The sequence below is a fragment of the Pongo pygmaeus genome, chromosome 17, assembly GCF_028885625.2.
Source record: "Pongo pygmaeus isolate AG05252 chromosome 17, NHGRI_mPonPyg2-v2.0_pri, whole genome shotgun sequence".
Lineage (NCBI taxonomy): Eukaryota > Metazoa > Chordata > Mammalia > Primates > Hominidae > Pongo > Pongo pygmaeus.
In genome coordinates this window covers 94870870-94878025 of record NC_072390.2, presented here as the reverse complement: position 1 = coordinate 94878025, position 7156 = coordinate 94870870, and positions in this window count along the sequence as shown.

Below are 7156 nucleotides of genomic sequence, written 5' to 3'. Positions count from 1 at the left end.
ATGGACCTAACATTTTTGTCTGAAAGGCTTGGGGAGTTTCTCCTCTGCCACACACTCCTCCTGAGGGAGCCCCTCATTCTGGGACGTGGCTTGTGGCGGCCGTGGCAGCAGCTGGTTCCCGAGGGACGGGGCCCACTGGGGCTCCCTGAGGCTCCTCCAACGGCAGTGGCAGGGCGCAGGCGGGACCCAGGCAGACGGACCTTTCCAGAAAGACCCACCAGGCTGGACAGGCAGAGCTCCTGCACGGTGGTGAGGCCGGCTCCCAGTGCTGCCACACTTGGCTCCCGAGGGGTAACGATGTCTTCAATCGTACAAAGGCCTCTGATTCACTCTGTAAATCCTATGCTGACATGCTGCCTCTTGGCATCTTATTTTGTTTACTTAGAACCGACTTTGAGGTGAGGAATGCTTGCATGTTGCTGGGTGTTTAGAGGAAGATTAATAGATTATTTGTAACTCCTGTAATGAAAACATTACGCAGGCACAACGATGGGCTCAGTCCTGCTCATTTTCCGCTGCTAATTGCCACGGCATACAGGCTCTATTATGAACTGAAGTGCCATCTATAACCTCCCACATTTATTAAAATATAATTGCTTTAATGAAATTCTTTTGGAATAAGACATAGTTCAAACAACACACTGCCTTCATGAGGTGATTTTCTGGCCAATTACAGACGTGACCACGGAGTCTCTCGCTTTCAATCAGATGGTTTTTCCTTGTAAATGTGTTGGAGAGGACGTTCCAGGGGCTGCTCTGGGCGCTGGCTGGGCTATTTGAACCTTCTACTTTGACCTTAGAAATGCTTCAGTCATTTAAAAAGTGCAGAAAATACACCCCCAGCTCTGTGGTCATCCTGGGAGGTGGGTCATGGTGCACATCCTGACACCTTCCCAGGCGTCTGCCGCGAGCCCCACCACCTTCCCAGGCCCACCTGCCGCGAGCCCCCGCCTCCAGGTGCGCTGGTTTATGATGGGGGCGGGGGCGGGGGCAGGTGGAGAGCATTTGCCTGTCTCACAAGTGGAGCTTTTAAGGAAAATTAATGAAGAAACAGACCGGCTAGCTGGGGAGTCTTTAAAAATTGTCCTTTCACCTGGAATCGGTCTCTTCCTCTCAGCCTCAAGAGCCACTTTCCTTACTGGTAAAGAGGGCTCCCCCAGACACTGTGCTGCTGTCTGGTCTGCCTCGGTGCCCTCCCCCGACAGCGTGGAAGGCGCTGCTTGTGTTCCCGTGGTCTGCCTCGGTGCCCTGCTCTCCCTTTTCTTTCTGGAACAAAGTCATTTGTGCTTTGCGGTGGCATTCTTAGCTGTGAAAAGTCTGATTTAAATGAGTGGTTCTCCATTCACACCGCCGTTCTGCCCCCTTGGTAGCGGGTGTGGGCTGCGGCTCACACCGGCAGCAGCAGGAACAATGGACTTCACCTGTCCACACACCCAGCGCCATTCCCAGTCCTGAGACCTCTGAAACTTGCTGGACAAGGTGCAGCTCTCATTCTCAGAGACAAAGGGCCCTGGAGCCTGCAGGAGGTGGGGTGTGTGGCTGGGAGGCAGCTGTGAGTTGCCAGCGTCCCATACGCCGTGCCTTCCTGCAGCCCTTGCCCGGCATGGTGGGAAGTGACTCCAGCAACCACTCCAGAGTCCAAGCCCGGAGCTCAGAGGTGGCAGGAGAGGCTTCTCGGCCGAGTCGGACGGGGAAGCCTGTGGCTGCCGAGATCACAGCCGCGGTGTCATCCCAAACCCGGGCCGGTGCTGTGGCTTTCACCCTGGATGCAACTTGCGATCTTGGCTAATCTGAGCTGAGGGAGGGACGCCGATTTCTCATCCCTTGTGAGTGAGTTTTCCTTACATGGTGCGCTTCTTCCTGGCTTTGGGGATCCCCGCTGTCCTTCAAGGCCTCCTACCTGGTGCCACCCTGCTGTGAGCTCCCGGCCCTCTCCCGACGGGTCCTCCTCGTCCTCCTCTGGGGCTTCCGGCGACTTGTGCCCTGGGACACAGGCACGTCTTCACTTGTGGCGGAGTCCCGATGACCACAGGCCATGGAGGCGATGCTGGGTTCACTGCGAGCCCCCCGCTATCAGTGCCCGGGCATGGGCGGTGCCCCCAGCTCATGACCTCGGGTCTCACCCTCATCCCCACCCCTGTAAAGTGCACGGCTGTCCCCACCCCTGTAAAGTGCACGGCTGGACAAGAGTGCCCAGCTCCACGCCAGCACTACCTCGGGAGGAGGCCGGGTGGCCCCCAGCAGGAAGTGGGCGCGTTCTCAGCTCCCTGGCATCTGCCTCTTCACAGATTTTTGGACGAGGGAGTCCAGAACCTGTGGGACCCCCGTGTGCTCAGGCAGAGGCAGCTGTTCCCGGTCCCACAGCCCTTGGCTGTTCTGACGGACTCTGCTCCCACAAGGACAGAGCACGGGGTCCCCCACGCTGCCTGGGCTCAGCCTCAGTTTTCCCTTACAGAGCAGTCTGAATGTTGTGCAATGTCATCATGAACTTCTCCCTGCACTTCATATATAAAAATATGTAGCTCAGTAATAGTGCACCTTGTTCCACAGACACTTCTGAAGGGCCTTCTATCCCACAGAGCGACCCTCGCTGCAGAAACTGTCAGATGCCAGCATGTGATGTGTGCTTTCCCGGAGGAGAGGAGAGGAGACGTGGGGTCTGTGTCTCCCTGGCTGCGAATTTGGACACGATGCGGGCAGGGAGGGCCCATCACTCAAACCCGCCATTGATTCCGCTGCTTTTCCTGAGTCATGGATTTGAAATGCCTTTGTCTAGATCACGTCAGATCTTAGAGGTGGTGAACTGCGGGCATTTGTCTTGGGGATAGTGGGTGCTACTTCTCCAGGGACCATGAGCAGCTCCTCATCCTGCCTTTTGGGGGCTGATGAAAGTGCTCCCACTCCACACCTCCTATGGTCCGGGCAGCGCAGGGAGTGAGGTGCTGGAGCTAGGCCAGGCACTGGAGCCGGGTCAGGAGCTGGGCCGGGCGCTGGAGCCGGGCCAGGAGCTGGGCCGGGCGCTGGAGCCGGGTCAGGAGCTGGGTCGGGCGCTGGGCCAGGCGCTGGAGCTGGGTCAGGCGCTGGAGCTCGGCCAGGCGCTGGAGCAGAGCCAGGTGACCTCCCATCAGTGTCACCCTCAGACCAAACCCATGACGCGGGTTTCAATCCCAGCTGACACTTACGTTCTGGGTGATCTTAGACATTGCTTATGCCTCTTTTTTTTTTTTAAATGTTTGATTTTTCTTAAAAGACTACTTTTTCAGAGCAGTTTTACAGTCACAGAAACATGGAGAAGAAGGTCCAGAGAGTTTCCATATGCCTCCTGCCCCCACACAGGCACAGCCTCCCCCTCCACCAACCTCCCAGGCTGGAGATGTGCGTTTGTGCCGGGCGATGAACCCGCACGGATGCGTCACGATGGTCCGGATCCCGGAGCTCACTGCAGGGCTCCCTCCTGGGGCCACTCACTCCGTGGGTTTGGACAAACGTGTGATCGCAGGCATCCACCCTGTGGTGTCCCCCGGAGCAGTTTCACTGCTAAACATCCTCTGTGGTCTGCCCGTTTGTCCTTCTCTCCCCAAGCCCCTGGCTACCTGTCCTCGTTCTACTGTCTCCATAGTTTTGCCTGGAATGTTGTCTAGTTGCACATGCGGTGAGTAGCCTTTTCAGACTGGCTTTGTTCCCTTAGTGCTGTGGATTCAAGCTGCTTCCCTGTCTTTTCATGCCTTGATGCTTCCTTTTCTGTTTTAGCGCTGAGCGACACTCCACTGCCTGGAAGTGCCAGTTTATCCATTCACCGGCTGAAGGGCATCTTGATCGCGTCCCCGTTTGGGCAAGTGAGAGGAAAGCTGTGTGAACCTCTGAGTGCAGGTTTCCATGTGGATGAAGGAGTTCAGCTCTTTTGGGCAGGTACCAAGGTGCGTGCACACTGGGTCACAGGGTCAGAGCCCATGTTTACATTTGTAAGCAGCTCCCAAACTGTCTCCCGAAGTGGCCGTGCTATCTGCATCCCCTCCAGCAGTGAATGAGTGTTCCTGCAGCGCCATGTCGTCACCGGCCCTTGATGCTGCCGGTGTTCTGGAGGCCGGCTGTTCTAACAGGCGCGTGAAGGTGTCTCCTCATTTTAACTTGTATTTCCCTGATGACTGTGACAGGGGCATCTTCTCATATGTGTATCTGCCATCTTCTGAGGGGTGCGCGAAGGTCTTTGACCCACTTTTAAACTGGGCTTTTCTTATTGTTGACTTTTAAGCGTTCTTCGTATTTTTCCCTTTATCAAATGTGTTTTTTGTAAATATTTTCTCCTAGTCTGTGTCTTCTCATCACTCTTGACAGTGTTCTTTTGCAGAGCAAAAAAACTTTAAGAAAGTCTAGCTTACCAATTCTTTCACAACGTATACTTTTGGTGTTGCTCATCTAGATTTCTTGCTACGTTATTTTCTAGGAATTTTGTAGTTTTGTGTTTTATGTCAGTCTGAGACTCATTTTGAGTTAATTTTTTGTGAAAGGTGTAAGGTCTGAGTCTAGACTCATTTATTTGCATGTGGGTGCTCCGCACCATTTTTTGAAAAGACCATCTTTCTCTATTGTATCGCCTTTGCTCCTTTGTCAAATATCAGTTGACTGTATCTATGTGGATCTATGTCTGAGATCTCTATTTTGCTCCATTGATTTATTTGTCTTTCTTTGCCAATATCACCCTTTCTTTGTAGTGAGCTGTGCTGGCTATTCTGGGTCTTTTGCCTTTAAAATCAGTTTGTCAATATCCACAAAATAACTTGCTGAAATTTTGACTAGGATAACATTGAATCTATAGATCAAATTGGGAAGAATGAACATCTTGACAATATTGCATCTTCTGTCCATGAACATGAGAGAAGAGCTGAGAGAGGACATCCTCGCCTCTTGAGTTGCTTGAACCTGGGAGGCAGAGGCTGCAGTGAGCCTTGCAGTGTCCTCAAGGAGCGAGGTCTCTCTCCTTGCCTTGTTCCTGACCTCTATTTCTTTATTCTTGTTTGATTTTGTGGATCAGGGTTTTGTAGTTTTCCTTATATGGAACTTGTACATATTTTATTAGATTTATACCTAAGTATTTCATTTGAGGGGACTAATGTAATTGTATTACGTTTTTAATTTCAAATTCCTTGTTCATTGCTAGTATACACAAAAGCAAATGACTTTTGTATGTTAATCTTGTATCCTGCAAACTTGCTATAATTGCTTATTAGTTCCAGAAGGGTTTTCTTTGTTGTTTTCTTGGTCAATTCTTTTGGATTTTCTATATAGATAATCATGTTATCTGTGAACAGTTTTATTTCTTCCTTTCCAATCAGTATACTTTTTATTTCTCTTTTTTGTCTTATTGCATTAGTTAGGATTTCTGGTATGATATTGAAAAAAGGTGAGAGAGGACATCCTTGCCTTTTTCCTGATCTTGGTGGGAAAGCTTTGAGTTTCTCACCATTATTATTGTAGATATTCTACGGCAAGTTGAAGAAGTTCTATATTCCTAGTTCACTGGGTTTTTATCATGGATGGGTGCTGGTTTTTTGTCAAGTGATTTTTCTGCATCTCTTGATGTGATGATGCAATTTTTATTCATTTCCAAATGTTGAACCAGATTTGCACACCTGGGGTAAGTCCCATGTGGTCTTGGTGTGTAATTCTCTTTCTACATTATGGAATTGAATTTGACGATATTTGGCTGAGGATTTTTGCATCTATGTTCATGAGATATATTGGTCTGTGGTTTTTCTTTTCTTCATCTTGTTGGGTAGTGGGGTGATGCTGGCCTCACAGAATGAGTTTGGAAATATTTTCTCTGCTTCTATCTTCTGAAAGAGGTTGTAGAGAATTGGCATAATTTATTCCTCACATGTTAAGCAAAATTCACTAGTAAACCCATCTAGATTTGATGTTTTCTGATTTGGAAACTTGTTAATAAATAAATTAATTTTGAGACAGTCTCACTCTGTTTCCCAGGCTGAAGTGCAGTAGTATGATCTCAGTTCACTGCAGCCTCTGCTTCCCAGGTTCAGGCAATTCTCCTGCCTCAGCCTCCCAAGTCACTGGGATTACAGATGTGTGCCAACACATCCAGCTAATTTTTTGGGGATTTTTAGTAGAAACGTGGTTTCGCCATGCTGGCTAGGCTGGTCTTGATTTTCTGGCCTCAAGTGATCCTCCTGCCTTGGCTTCCCAAAGTGCTGGAATTACAGGCATGAGCCATGGTGCCTGGCCTGGAAAGTTGTTATTTATTCAATTTCTTCAATAGATACGGGTCTATTTAGATTGGCTAGTTCTTCTTGTGTGAGTTTTGACAGACTGTGTCTTTCAAGGAGTTGGTCCATTTCATCTAGGTTACAAATGGGCATAGAGTTGTTCATAGTACTCCCTTATAATCCTTTTGATGTCCGTAGGATCCATAGTGATGTCCCCTCTTTCATTTCTGATATTCATTTGTGTCCTCTTACTTTCTTAGCCTAGCTAGAGGCATATCAATTTTCTTTGTCTTTTCAAATAACTAGCTTTTGGTATCATTGCTTTTCTCTATTGATTTTCTGTCTTCAATTTTATTGATTTCTGCTGTAATTTGTGTTATGTCTTTTCTTCTGCTTACTTTGGATTCAATTTGTTCTTCTTTTTCTAGTCTCCTAAGATGGATGCTTAGGTAATTGGTTTTAGATCTTTCTTCTTTTCTAATATATATACATGCTATAAATTTCCCTCTAAGTACTGCTTTTGTTGCATCCCACAGATTTTGATAAGTTGTGTTTTCATTTTCATTTAGCTCAAAACATTTTGAAATTTCCCTTGGTATTTCTTGTCTCATGTGTTATGTAGAAATGTGTTGTTTAGTCTCTGTGTATTTTGTTATTTTTTAGTTACCTGTTACTGGTTTTTAGTTTAGCTCCATTGTGGTCTGAGAGCAGACATTGCCTGATTTCTATTTGCTATGGTTTGCCTCTGTCTCCCCACCCAAATCTCATCTGAAATTTGTAATCCCCACAATTTGAGATGAGATTTGGGTTGGGGACACAGAGCCAAACCATATCAAACAGAAATCAGGCAATGTCTGCTCTCACCCAGGGAGGGACCTGCTGGGAGGTGATTGGATGATGGGAGTGGTTTCCCCCATGCTGTTCTCATGATAGTG